Consider the following 15,031-nt stretch of genomic DNA (forward strand, 5'->3'; position numbering starts at 1 on the left):
TAATAGTGCTATGTGGAGTGGTTATTTTACCATTAGTAGTATATATGTTATATATGGTTAGCTCTCAAATTTATTTCATTGCTTTTGTAAATGTGTCTTGGACAATCATATAAAATACAGTATTGATAATTACTGGATTATCTGAGAGCAATAAAGGTAAATCCACCAGTGTGTCATGTTTTGCATTAAGGTCTGAGAGATCTATTCTGGTCATATTGTTTTGAAACATGATACAAAACTCCCCATATCCATGCATTTTGTGACTTCGGTAATTTAATACATTGGGAAGTATTGAGGATTTTTGCTTGGGTTTGGGTTAAAAAAAAATAAATAATTATTTTCATGTTAATACACCTGGCCATGGAAAGTAACAAGATAATCTTAATTGTACTGACTTGAACTTGCTATAGTGTGAAGGCACGCACTCAAACTGTGATTTAGTAAGCATATGTTACTCTGGTTTATTCATGATAAATGGTCCCAGGCAGACATGCAGGGGCTGCTGTGGGAGTCAGAAGATATGTCATTAATTGTTACAGTACTGCTCTCAATTTCTATAGGTAGATTAAATTTATTGCTGAGTTCTTATATATTTATTTGTGGCTACTAATGATAGACTTAAAATCTGATAGAATTTAGGAGAGTTTTATGTATGATCTTCATGTGAGTATTAATTTTTATATCTCAGCTTGCAAAGTAAAGTCAGATTTAAAGTAAGCACGTCTTTCTCATTTGTCTAACTTGTCTAAAATTAATAACATCAATTAGACTGAGGAAAGTTTTAATGAATGCACTTTTCTAATGTGACGTTACAAAAGTATGGTGTACTTGGGAACTCTTTCAAACATTGAGAATGAACTGCTGAGGAGCATTCTTAAAAGCTGCTTATGTATCTGTCTAAAATGAATGTGAGCCTGATCTCAAGCAGCTGTTACCTTCTTTAATGTTTAGTTTACAAGGATAGTGCAGAACTCTATCATACTCTGTCATACATAAGAAGTCCTGGGTGGCTTCTCTTGAGGAGAAATTTTTGATATCAGGGATATTTCAATTTGAAAATTAATTGTTCTTTTCTAAGGGAAATGAAGACAACTAAACTAGTTGGTTCTGCTGTTGCCATTCTGCACAGGAAACGCCTGAAATACAATTTGGTTGATAAATCAAAGACAAAATATAAATCTCTGACTGATAAATCATTGCAATTAATCATTGGAATTAAGAAATTAATGATTGCATTAGATATTTTGGGGGAACAAAATAAATTTCCTAAAATGTATCACATCTGTTCTAGATTCAGTTCAACCTATTAAAAATATTGTGAGCCATATTCTTCAGTTTCTGGGGTTTTATTACTTAATCACAGGGTTAGTACAAATCTTTCTGGTTTTAAACACAGCTGCTGTTCTTTGGATATATTCAGGACCTTGCTAATTTTTGTTTATTTTGAAGTGGTGTTCCAGACACAGATAATAATGACATAAGTATGTCTACAAAGTCTGTAACATTACTTAACTTTACTAACTTCTTGCAAACATGTACCTTACTTACTATTAATGAGGCTGATTTATCTGTTCAGGAACATACTGCATGAATAGTACTTTACAGCATGGGTTACTATGGTAACACTTCTGTAGTTTTATGCTCATATTCCAGTACATCTTATTTTATTTTTCAAGTGCTCTTTGTGAGCATATTTAAATTAGCTTATTGCTTGAAAACTTTTGTGAGGGACTTTTTTACCTCAATATTATTTAACATGGTTGTTACAGCAACAAAATTTTTCCCTTGATATTTACCTATGAAAAGACAATGACTGTATCTCAAGCAAATAAGGGGGAAGTGAAAATTTTTCATGTTCATTTACTTTTATATCTACACAGATGGCACCATATAATACCAGTAAGCTTTGCATGATGTATAAAAGGGGTTTGTGCTGGGCCTTCCTCCTCAGGCTTTGCACCTGCAAAATGACACAGGCAAAATCTTGATCAATAAGATTAACATACATGATGATGTTGCTGTTGCGGGCTTTGTGGTGAGATGATTAGCTTTATGTGTTACTTTGGGACAAAATAATATAAAGAAGAGCAAGGCATATGCTTTATTATTATTATTATTATTTTCATTATTTGTATGTTAATGCATCTGACCATGGAAAGGAACAAAATAACCTTAGTTGTACTACCTCGAATTTGCTATAGCCTGAAGGCATGCACTCAAACTGTGGTTTACAAACTGCATGATAACCAGGTTCATCCATGATATATGGTCCTAGATAGATGTACAGACTATTGTGAAGTATATTAGCAAAGGGTGCAAGGAGCAGGGCTGAAACTAACATGAAGCAGCACTGTGCTGGTCTATATTGTCTTACTGATTTGATTGGCACTCTGGAAAGTTATGGCAGGAAAGAGTCTGCCTACAAGAGTGTACTCATCTAGCTATATACTGTTGACAAGTAAATAGTGCAAACAGTACTGTTTTCTTAAGTTTGCAGGCAGAAGATAAGTCTCACTCATTTTGATCCTCCCTTGGTAAGAAGATACTAAACAGGGGACTATGAAGTGGCAGGATCTCACAGTCTCTAGTGTAGGGGCCTAGCACCTTACAAAAGTTCATGTTTAAAACCCTTCTGGGGGGAAAATGAGAGAAATTACTTTGTCAAAGCAAATTCTCAGGTTGTTGGCGCATGATATCTGTTTACCAGGTAACAGTGTGTATGTATCCAGTCCTCCATTAAGGTGATTTAAGTACAGTTAGATCCTGAGAGTAAAAAGAATTTGTATTTGAGAACATAAGAGTAATTATACAGATGCAACTCTCTGCATTCAGATTCATGTAATTGTGGGACTCTATGTAAAGTATGGAAATTTAGCTTATACTTTTTAGTATATGTTTCAAATAATTTCATAACTGATACTTATGTTGGTCAACTTGAAATCCATGGTTCAAATTAAAATTACCATTGCAATAAAAGTATCAATCAGTGCCCCTTCTTGGTTTAAGGAGCAATTATTGACTAGAATTATATTAGACATAATTTAGATTATTTGTTTTGAGTAATAAATAGGCATTTTCTATGTCTATCAGCACATCCATACTCTAATTAAAATGAAGAGAACAGCAATATTAAGAAGAAGGTAGCGTTTCTTAGACTGAGGGGTATAATAAAATTATTGCAATAAGTATTTCTAATATGTATCAGAGTATTACAAACTAAGCTGTTGGATCCCTTAGCCTGACAAGTAATCATCACTATTTAATTGAACTTATGATCAGGCAAAGCCCTATCTTCATCATAAAACAGTCTAAACAAATACTGAAATTCTGCTTAAATTTAACTTCTTATACCAGTAAGTGGCACAAGAGTCTGTTCCCTGTATCTCTGCTGCACAAAGTGGTTATTGAAACTTGAAATAATTTAAATTTGTTTACAAATAATCTATTTTATTATAAGGAAGCACACAGCTGAGAGAAAATTTTATACAAGACTAAAAAGATGTCTAGGTAGCAGAAGCAGTGACAGCTGCGTGTAAGAAAAGCAAAAGTTTAGTAAAAGTTGTTTACTACAAAAACTGTTTTACTGGTTTATATTGTTTTTAAATGGGCTGTGAGTACTGAATACCCCTTCTGCTAGTTTGGGTCGGGAGTCCTGTCTCTGCTTCCTTCTGGCTTCCCATGCCCCTCCTCACTGGCAGAGCTTGAGAGACTGAAAAGTCCTTGACTGGGATAAGGGCAACTGAGCAACAACTAAAACATTGGTGTGTTATCAGCACTGTGCTCAGTAAAGCCAAAAACACAGCACTGCGCCACCTACTAAGAAGAAGAAAAATAACTGTTACTGCTGAACCCAGGACAATTTTGTATTTACCTCCTCTGAAAATAGTTCAAATTTGAATAATTCAATAAACTTAATAATTCAGGATAAATCCTTTGTGGACAGATCTAGTTAGTACAGACCCGTGCAGTGCTGCAATGTCATCTGAGGAGGAGCCCCATGAATCTTTGCTAACTGCATAAGCTGGCAGGTATTCCTCAAAGCATTGCTTTGAGTCTTACGGTAATGAGTAATTTTGCTTAGGTCTTCCCCCAGTTTTGATGCTATGAAAAGACATACTCAAGCAATGGGCTTATTTTTGGAAAATGGATTAGCTCTTTTTAAAAAGAAACTGTGCATTCTAAGATACACTTCTAGTTTATGATCTTTCCAGAATATGGTACTGTTTTCTGATGAGAAATATATATTGAAAATCTGCCTGTGGCATGCCCTCTAGGCAAGAAAGAGATTCTAGAGACAGTTGAAAACATCTAGGGCTCATTTCTGCATAATATTCACTTATTTATCCATAGAACTGTGACTTTAATTATATTCCTCCATTAAGAAAAGTGTGTGTTAGCCCCTAAGATCAATCACAAGGATTTTGGAGAAGTCCTGAATTTTATTTTAGTGGAATTACCTTTGAGGGTGTATTATAAGAATGCTAATATCTTTTTATGTTTGGATTTAATAGTATGCAGCAAAGCAGACAAACCCTTCAACTGTACCTGTTTCCTTGGAAGTTGAAGCTTCTGCTTTATTTTGAAAGAATAATAGCAATGAAAAAAATTGCAATGATTGTTTTCCGGTTTTGCTGAGAAAACAGGCTTTTTAGATTCAGAGAGATTGCCTCCCCCCACACTCCAAACACCACCTTTGTAATCTAAAACTTCTGTTAAACTGTGCTCACTACGTGGGTCTTAGGCTGCGGCAGTCTGTTCCATTCAGTGTCAATCGCTTAGAAGCAAGAAATCACTTTGTAGGTCATTGTGATGCCCATCACTTCCAAACTCTAAACCACTCATCTTAGAATCATAGAATAGTTAGGGTTGGAAAGGACCTTAAGATCATCTAGTTCCAATCCGCCTGCCATCGGCAGGGACAGAATGTTCACCGCACTGTACAGCTCGGCTCGGCACGGCACGGCACGGGGGGTGAACCGCAGCACCGAGGGTTCTGGGGAAGCCCGGCGGCGGGAGGGGGGAGTCGCGACAGGCAGGGGCTGCTGTCCCGCGGTGTAGCGGAGACTGCGTCCCCTTCCCATCTCTCCCCCCCCGGAGGCACTCGTGTTTCCCCGCGGCCGCTCAGTGTCACGGTCTCTAACGGCAAGAGGAGCCCATGCCCTGCCTACTGTGTACCCGCGCCTGGCAGCGCCGGGCGCTCATCTTAGCAAGTCCCAGAACCATCGCGGCAGCACTCCTGGGAGAGGATTTTGTATTTAATGGAATTCAGGCTTTGGATGACGGGGGGCTCGTTAATTTTGGAATTGCTGAATAAGGGAATTCTGTTCCTGCAAATCTGAGTGTCAAAGAATATTCTCCTGCCATATGAGAAAACCGAGTTTAGCCCAGCCAAACACAGCACCTTTTAGCACAGTTCAGACAAGTTTAGCCTAGCCCAAACCAGTTTAGCCCAGTCCAACCTAGTTTAGCCCAGTTCAGACTAGTTTACCTCAGTTTACCCCAGTTAAGTCTGGTTTAGCCCAGCTGAGACCAATAGAGCCCAACCCAGCACAGTTTGGACCAGTTTAGCCCAGTATAGTCTGGTTTACCCCAGTTCAGCCCAGTTTAGCCCAGAGCACACCAGTCCAGCCCACTTTATCTCAGTTCAGACACTAAACCCCAGTTCATCCCAGCCCAGCCATGTTTAGACCTGTCCAGCCCATTCCAGCTCATTGCAGCCCATTTAGCCCAGTTTAGCCCAGCACAGCCAACTTAAGCACAGTCCATTCCAGTCTATCCCAGTGCAGCCAACTTCAGCACAGTCCATTCCAGTTTAGCCCAGCCCACTTTAGCCCAATTCAGCCCAGTTTAGCCCAATTCAGATCTGTCCAGACCAATTTAGGACAGTTCAGCCCAGTTTAGCCCAACTCAGACCAGACCAGCATACTTTAGCCCTGTTGAGCCCAGTTTAGCCCACTTCAGCCCATTTAAGCCCAGCCCAGTTTAGACCAGTTCAGCCTAGTTTAGCCCAATTCGGATCTGTCCAGACCACTTTAGCACAGTTAAGCCCAATTTAGCTCAACGAAGCCCAGATCAGTACAGCCCAGTTTAGCCCAATTCAGACCTGTCCAGACCAATTTAGCACAGTTCAGCAGGGTTTAGCCCAATTCAGACCAGTCCAGCACACTTTAGCCTGTTGAGCCCATTTTAGCCCAGCCCAGTTTAGACCACTTCAGCCTAGTTTAGGTTGAATTCAGATCTGTCCAGATAATGATAGCACAGTTAAGCCCAATTTAGCCCAGTCCAGACCACTTTAGCCCAATGCAGCCCAACCCAGTACAGTTCAGCCCAATTTAACCCTTCCTACCCCAATGGAGCAGAGTTTAGGCCAGCTCAGTCCAGCCCAGTTATCCCACTCCAGCTTATCCCAGCCAATTTAACCCAGTTCAACCCAGTTTACAGCCCAGCCCAGCTCACTCCACCTCAGCCCAGACAAGTTTAGTCCAATTAGGCCCAGTGTAGCACAATTTAGCCTGGTTTAGCTCAGCCCAGCCCAGCCAAGACCTGTTTAGCCACTTTAAGCCCAGTTTAGCCCAGTTCAGCCCAGCCCAGCCCAGCCAAATTTAGTCCAGTTCAGCCCAGTCCAGCCCCATTTAGAAAAGCTCAGATCTGTCCAGCACAGTGAGGCCCAGTTCAGCCACTCCAGCCCACTTCAGCCCAGTTCAGCACAGTTTAGCCTTGTCCAGCCCAGTGTAGCCCAGCCCAGCCTCTTTTAGCCCAGTTAAGCCCAGTTTTGCCTGATTCTCTGTTCCTTGCAGTAGTAGAAATGGTAGATTTTAACATGAATTTTTTTTATGCCTGTCCTGGAGGATTTCAGTTTGAAATATTTCCTGGATATTGGTTCGTGTGCAGTCTAGAGCCTGGCTGACTACTCAGCCACTGTTGTCTTCTTAGGCCAGTTTTACAAGCCATGTTGAACATTTCTCTCACAAGCAAGGGCTAGTTAAATCAGTATATCTGTATAAGTTGTGTGGACTCCATGAGTTTGAGTGAGCAGGCAGACTTGATACCGTGATCCAGGGAACTCCTGCTAGAAATGTTATATGTGGCTTTCATTATATTTCAATAAATATATTCTAATAAAGTGTGTTATAATATACATTCACTTTTGATATTCTGAGGAAAAAAAAAAACACTTTTTCATAGAGGGAATTTAAATGTTTAAAGTTCAGCATAATAAGTATTTGTATGGCAAACATTTTTAATGGGGATTTGTCATACCAAATATTTAATTAAATTAAGGTGAAATAGTGTTATTCATGTGAACCAAGTTTTTTGTTAGAATAATTAAACTGCTTCAAAAGATTTCTCTGCAGTTCCTTTCCACATCAAGTACAATTGTATATGAGAACCTTTCAGCAAAGAGTAGGTTCAACTTTAGAGGTCACTAATAAATACATGGATTTTGTCCCCTACCCTGGAAGCTGGAAAAACTAATTTAAACTTTGTTAGTGCTCAGTGAGTGACAGTTACTGATGATGGTGTATTTAAAGGAAAGAATAAGGGAAGATAAATACGATAACATAGGAAAACCAGCTGCTTTCCTAACTACAAAGATAATGTCAAGTGTTCCTCTCTGACTTCATTTTGAGAGAATGCTAAGCAACTGGCTGCTTGCTACCTTCTCCAGTAACACTCCATTTAAAGATCAGCACCTTCAAGTTCCAAGGCTGTATAGCTACTTTTGCTGGGCAGTGAGACCTCATCTAAGCTGAAGCCGCGTGTAGTACAAACTACTGTCATTCCAGCAGCCATTCCTGTTCTTAAATGATTTCTGCTCTTTAGCAGTAGTACTGCAGCACATAGCACTACACATAACACTATGCCCAAAGGAGATTTTATAGTCTCCTCTGTAAGGTTTCAAGCTACTATTGCAAGTGTTTACCTCAGACATACTTCACCTGCCTTGCCAGGCTCTCATGGTGCCTAATTTCCTCCCCTTTATGACGTGACTATTTCTTAATGATAAATGGAAAATATATACACAAGGTATATGTTTCAGGTTTCCCTCTTAGCTTCTCTTGTTTCCTAAGTTTCTCTGTGAAGATTTGGCATTTCATTCCAGCTCTGCAGCTGAAGGACCTAGGAAACAGGTTGGTAGATATTTCAGTGACAGAGGGAAACACTGGTTTATGCATTGTGGGTATAACTGATTCTACAATATTAACTTCTGAAAGAGAGAGCCTAGTGGTTTATAAAGATGACTTTGCATTACTGTAGGAAAAGATAGGAGCACTGCTCAGTATAAAATAAGATCCTTTTGTTCCTGTGAAATGGTATTCAGCAGTGGACACAAGCTTATTTTGAAAAACTGTAACCTCTGCATAAATATTTTTTCAGTTCAGATTAAAAAAATAAAACAAAAAAAGCCCCAATAAATAAATATTTCTCTGCATCACCAAGTATTTCTCAATGAAATTCATGCAACACATAACCTGACTGGTCATCTCCAAAGACAACAGCATAAATGTGTCGCTGTGTGTCAAAATGCTGAGATACGAGATATGGCCATTATTCAGGTTTTGTGTTAGGTGCAAGTTTAATCAAATTTGGGGGTGTCTAGCTTGTTGGAGATAAATACAAAAGCTTTCTAGGAAATTAGTTACTGTCACATTGTCACAACACTGACTTTTGCTGTCAAAGTATGTTTTGAGATACAAGGAAAAATGTTTCCTGCATGGAAGACATAGCTCTCTGTTCTGTGCTCTGTGCAGAATTAATGTAAACTAACAGCTAGTGGGCCTGCAAAGAGAAGCAAAGAAGAAAAAGCGCATTTTGAAGTAACGTGTTGGTTATTTGGAATCAGTATGGTTCATTTTATCATTCCTTTGCTTTTCAGAAAGATTAAGACTTCTGCTTTTTTGGCAGAGGGAGTTGGTGAAAAAAACTTTCCACATTGTGTATATGACTGTATTGCATCCAGTTTTATCAGTAAATACTTTTCCTGGAAAACCATATGTTGGTCAGCTGTGAGAGAAACTGTTATGTAAATCCTGAAAAGATTTTGTTTATAAAACAAAAATTATGCTTACTGGCATTTTTAAGTTTGAACAGATGTGCATCTAAAAAGCATGGACACTTGTCTGCCTGTAAGAACGATGCTTTTCAAATTGGTCTGTAAGTCTTGCATGAGCACATTTGCTTATTGGCAGAAGAGAAACTAATACAGGATCTTTTCTAAAAGCTGTGATTCGGAAGTGCACAGGCATTGCAGGAATGTAAATTCAGTGCAGTGGTAAAACATGCTATGACTTTTCCCTTTATTCCTTTCTCTGGTGATCTGTTTTGGGGTTGGGTTTTGGTGTTTCATGTTTTGTTTTGGGGATTTTGTTTTGTGTGGGGTTTTTTTTTGGTTTTTTTTTTCTTGGGTTTTGTTCTTGTTTTTTTTTTTTGTGGGGTGGAGGGGGTGTTGTTTGGTTGGTTTTGTTTGTTTTTTGTCCTGAGCAAGTTTGTTATCTTACTGTGCACAAGCTAGTTTCTGCAGCAGGGAAGGGAGCAACGGCAGCTCTTGATCTGCTTCGCCATCAGTTTCTTAGATCTTTGTTCAAAATCCCTGATTGGAAGCTCATAAATATGTCTTCTGGCCACAGGTGAGGATATTGAGGCCTTCCCTGTTATGTCAGTATTACTTTGCACATTGAATGTGTTCGCCATTTTTGTCAGTGAGTTGCTCCTCAGTAGAAGCAGAAATTTACCAGTACAAACTGCATAAGAAAGAAAAAGGGTTGATTGAAGTCTGAATAAAGAACAAGTTTACGTTTGTTTTGAATTCCTGCTGAGATCAGTTGTGTCACATTTTATGTTTAATGAAGATAAGGGCTTGGACTTGTTAAATACATTATTTACATTTAACCTGTTTGGCCAGTTCAAGAAAAATCATGAATGACTTGCTGAAAATAAAAAAATTAAAACTTTATCTTTTAATATAAAGTATCAACTTCAGCTTTATTGTTTGCTTACATTTGTAGACTTTTTTTAGGAGCTCTTTTAATATCTTCAGGCTTTTCTTTTTTACAGCTTAGAATAATCCTTAGTATATAATGTCCTGGGTTCAGCAGTAGCAGTCATTTTTCCCCTTCTTGGTAGCTGGTGTAGTGCAGTGTTTTGACTTTCAGCTCGGGAACAGAGCTGATAGCGATGTTTTGGTTTGGCCAAGGACTTTGTGAGCCTCATGCTCTGTCAGGGGGCAGGGGAAGCCAGGAGGAAGCAGAGACAGGACACCTGACCCAAACTGACCAAAGAGGTATTCCATACCACAGCACGTCATGCCCAGGATGTAACTGGGAGTTAGCCGGAAGGGCTGGGAAACTACAGGGTTGGAGGAGGTATCGGTCGGAGCTTGGTCGGGCTTGGGGGCCGAGTTATCGGTCAGCTGGTGCTGAGGTGTTGTATTCTCTTCCCTTGTTATTTCCTTTATCATTATTATCATTGGTGGTAGCAGTAGTAATTTGTGTTATACCTTAGTTACTAAACTGTTCTTATCTCAACCCGTGGGAGTTGCATTCTTTTCGATTCTCCTTTCCATCCCTCCAAGAGCAGGGGGAGGGAAAGAAAGGGGGGGGAAGTGAGCGAACGAATTACCTGACTGGGTTTAAACCACGACAGTAATGGAAGATAAGACTCAAAGTATCATTTGGTCTAAGGAAAAAATATGCCTGGTAAAATCATTGTTTCTAATTTGGATCAGAATTTGCTATTAATTCTAGCTTACAATTCATCTTTTTTTTCTTCGGTTCAAAATGAAATATAACATATTCAGCTTCCTTGGCTTGTTCTGCATCCTTTTCCAGCAATTGTGCTTATGCTGTGCTATGTAGATTTAAAACTTCTGCTGAAGTGTTTTAGAAATCTTTGCTGTATTGTACAACCCTGTCCATAAGGGGATGCATAAGCACAGGGGGCCACTGCTTTGTTTCAAAATATAAAGAAGATGAAAGTAAACAAGATCGTACCAAAAAGGAATCCATTGTTGGATAGCCTGAAGTATAATAGAAGTGTTTAAAGGTGCAGATGATGAGAAACTAGAGACTCTTTCTCATTTACTGTTGATCAGTTATGGTATGATTTTGTGAAAAATTTTACATTCGTCTGTTGCAGAATTGTGATGTCTTTGTAACACTGATTATCAAAACATGGCAAGGATGGTACTGGGTGTCTTAAAAGAGTTAGAGACATCCTTTTGTGCACAATACTCATGAATACAATAAGAGACATTCTCTTTTTCAGCAAGGGTGTTTCTACTTACAAACCTGCATTGCAGAAAGAGTGATAAAAATGTAGGAGGTACATCTGTCCTGCTTTGTTTTTGTTTGAGTCTGTTTAAATTATTGTTCGTTATATTCTTACCCTGTGACTTGAGAACTGAGGCATAAATTGATCTGACTGTATTATCCTTCAAAATCCTGTGAAAGGAGATGTAAAATAAATGCAGGTGTCACTGGCACAGCAAGAGATATTAGAGATGAAAAGCTGGCATCTTTTGTACAATGTTGAATGCAGTGGAAATAATGAGTTTGCCTGATAAAGTTTATAAGCAAGAGAGGAAATTAAACAGAAACCTATTTAAGCTGATGGACATTTCTCAGAATTCCTGGTCCCTGGTTATGCTGACGAGATATTTAGCAAAATAAACTAGTAAATAAGTAGCACAGAAGTCTAAACACTATTGAGGGTGTATATGTTTAATTTTGGGATGTAAGACGTGAGAAGAATCGCTGGCAGACAGACAGTCTTTTTGTTTTGATACATGTTGCCTTGAACTATTTAACTGTATTCTGCTGTTGTGTTAGGTTTAGTCTGCTTTCCTGTTACTACCATATGCCTGGAGACATCCTGTATCATTTAATGAAGTCAAACATGGCAAACCTCTTTCATAGGTGTATAAAGCAAGTGTAGTTAAGAAAAATATTTGCATACTGTAATTGTTGGAGAACATTAGAATAAAGAATTGGAAAGAAAACACCCTCCTAGTTACGGGTCCAGAGATCTGAATTGCAGCTCTCGGCCTGTAGCCTTATGAGAAGCGGGGGGGGAAGAATATGTGATTGGTTTTATAGTGTTCTGCATATATAATATTCAGCTTTGTTCCATATTAATACTTTACAGCTGCCATTTGTGGATTTAGTTGACTGAATTCTATGAATATTAGTGAGTCATGCACCTAAATCTACTTAAAATATTAAAGCTTTTATTTACTATTCAGCTATTTAGACTAAAGCCCAGAAAGAACATCAGGGTCACATCCGGGCTGGGTTGGCTCAGCCTTCCATGTTTCCAAGGCAGCTTAAATAAAATTTCCCATGGTTTACCTAAGAACAAGCTAATTGACATAGTTAACATGTGGTGTATACATAATACAGCAGAACAGAAATAGTACATGAATGGCTTACTGACCATGTGCTTGAAGTAGATGAACTCTTAACAGATAATCATTTCCCCACTTCCCCCATTGATGAATTTAAGATGTTCTGTAAGAGCAGAAATGAGAATATCGAATTAGAAGTCCCTAAATCATATAGAAAACTATTTTAAGACTGACTAGCTTATGTTGTATAGTGTTTTTTACCATATGACTTTCTGTATACAGAATTTTCAGGAACTGGTATGGCATAGGTAGTACTTATATAGGGCAAATTCTGTGTTATAAAAGTACTGTGTCAGAGAAGGAACAGGAAATGCGTGCAAGCAGAACTCAAGAACATTATCACTGTAATAGAGAGTCTGTTCTCACCACAGTTGTTTAATTAACACAAGAGGGAATCCTTGGGAAGATAGATGAATCTATCTGGTTTGGTATTAATATTTCTTCCTTACAGTCACGATAACAAAACATAATAAATGCAGTAATACACTAATGAGCCTCAAACCAGAGTATGATGGAACTGGAAGTTAGAAAACTGGGCTGGTTTGTGAAAAATTACCAAATTTTCTCCAGTTCTTTAGTCTGGCTCACTTTGAAAGGAGTTAGATTTAACTAACTCCTAATAACTGGATTGGATCCTCACTACTTGCTGGAGGCTCCTTAGTTTAACTCACTTGGGTGAAATCACCCCAATAAAAATAATATAAATACTATTTGCTCATTAAATGTGAAGTGCTGAAGTGGTAAGGCAGTTTGAGTAGATGATTGTTGTAGGTCCCTTCCAATGGAACTATTGAATGTCACTAATGACTTACATGTTAAACATGGATCCTGTAGACCTTCTATGTAGGTGCAATTCTTCCAAAGATTCTTCCAAAGGTCTTCAATCAGTGATTAAACTACAGCTCAAATGCGGAGGGCTGGTGCTGTGTAGAATACACAACTTTGCTTAAAAAAAAACAAGTTGGTACAAGAAAATCATTGCTGCGGGAATACATCCCTCCTAACATGGCATTCTCCAGAAGCTTAGTTTATGTACTTAAATCTGTATTTGAAAGGAAATGGCTCATTTTGAAAAAGCTATGAAGAAACTGAATTTCTATGTGGCTGATACAAAAAAAGATAACTTACTGACAACTCCTCTCATTGTTAATCTTTAACGATTTCACCTGGGACAAATTCTTCTTGCTGTTGAGACAACTACAACCAGTAGAGCTGTTAGATTAAAGTATGGGAATAATGTTTTTATTGCTTTATAGCTCTTTGTGACTTCTTGCTCTTGCAGAAAGGGGTGTCAGGTGAGAATAGCCTTGTAGAAAACTTTAATGTTTAGCCTAGAATTGTTGTTGCACAATGTATATACACATTAGCATAACGGTTGATGATGGTAGAGACTACTTAGTTGTCATAAATTTCTCATAGAGAATTTACATTGGGAACTGCATTCCCATAAAGAAAGATTTTGTCTGCATTTCAGTTTTTACAGCCTTACAATTGCTCTATGCTAGTGCCTTGTGGGTTAAAGTGAATCTCATTGTTCATGTTTGCACATTTCTTCCAATAAATTTGAACACCGCATTTGCTTCTCTTTCTGTGATTAAATTGTTGAACATTTCTTAAGTAATTTCCATGTCAGGCCACCTCTTGATTCACTTTTCACTGCCACCTACCCACTGACAAAGTGGTTCATTTCCATTTGTATTATTGTTTACTACATTTTTCTGACTTGTTCTCTTATTGTTGGCTGCTTATCTGCTCTCACTGAATCTTGTATCATTTCCAGCAATCCTCTGTTCTCTCCCAGGCTTTCCATTCTTCAACACAGTTTATAACAATAGTGAATAGAATGATGTCATCTTAGGTCATGTTCTTTCTTTCATGTTACTATTTTTATACTTGTCCTCTGATCCTGTATTAATCACTTTTATAGGATCTGTTGTTGGTTTTGTTTTGTTTTTTAAATTAATACCTTTTCTTGTCTTGGGTCGTTTTCTTTTTTTAACTCCAGCAGATCCTTTCGTGATTTACTCATGCATTTTGTAAGAAATTGAATAAAATAAAACTCTTAACTAGTCATTGCATTCTTCTTCCATCTCTCATGCTCCACAATATTATTTTGTTACTTGCTTTTTCTCTTCATCTCTTACTTTGTTACCTGCCTCTCCTGCCTATATTCACATATCTGCATTGTAAAGATACCTTTGTTGATATAGAGCTAAATTCAGATCCTGCCCTTTTGTACATATTTCAAAATGCAGTCTCTCTTTTTATGTATACTGCTGTATACTTCTGTCTAAGTTCTTGTTTTCTTTCATTTTAACCTGTAAACACCTCTCACTGATAATTGGGTTTTATATTCTGCAGTCAATAAAAGTGAATGCATCTTCCTGGTTTGTCATCTTACCATATCTCTTATCTCCTTCAGATTACCCTAGCTAAAGGAGATACTCCGTTTTTCTTCATGCCAGCTCCTTCTTTGTGCATCCACATGTAATGCACTTGCTATCTCAATCACGAAGTCGCTGTCACTGCTGACCTCAGCAGCACAGCAATGCACTTGGTATCCAAAAAGGTCTTCTGAGTCTTGTTTGTGATCTGGGGCAGGATTTAAAGTAAACTGGTCCTTATGCG

The sequence above is a fragment of the Pezoporus flaviventris genome, unplaced genomic scaffold (genome assembly GCF_033815535.1).
Source record: "Pezoporus flaviventris isolate CSIRO_AGI_PZ_B2104156 unplaced genomic scaffold, CSIRO_AGI_Pfla_v1 ptg000013l, whole genome shotgun sequence".
Taxonomy (NCBI): domain Eukaryota; kingdom Metazoa; phylum Chordata; class Aves; order Psittaciformes; family Psittacidae; genus Pezoporus; species Pezoporus flaviventris.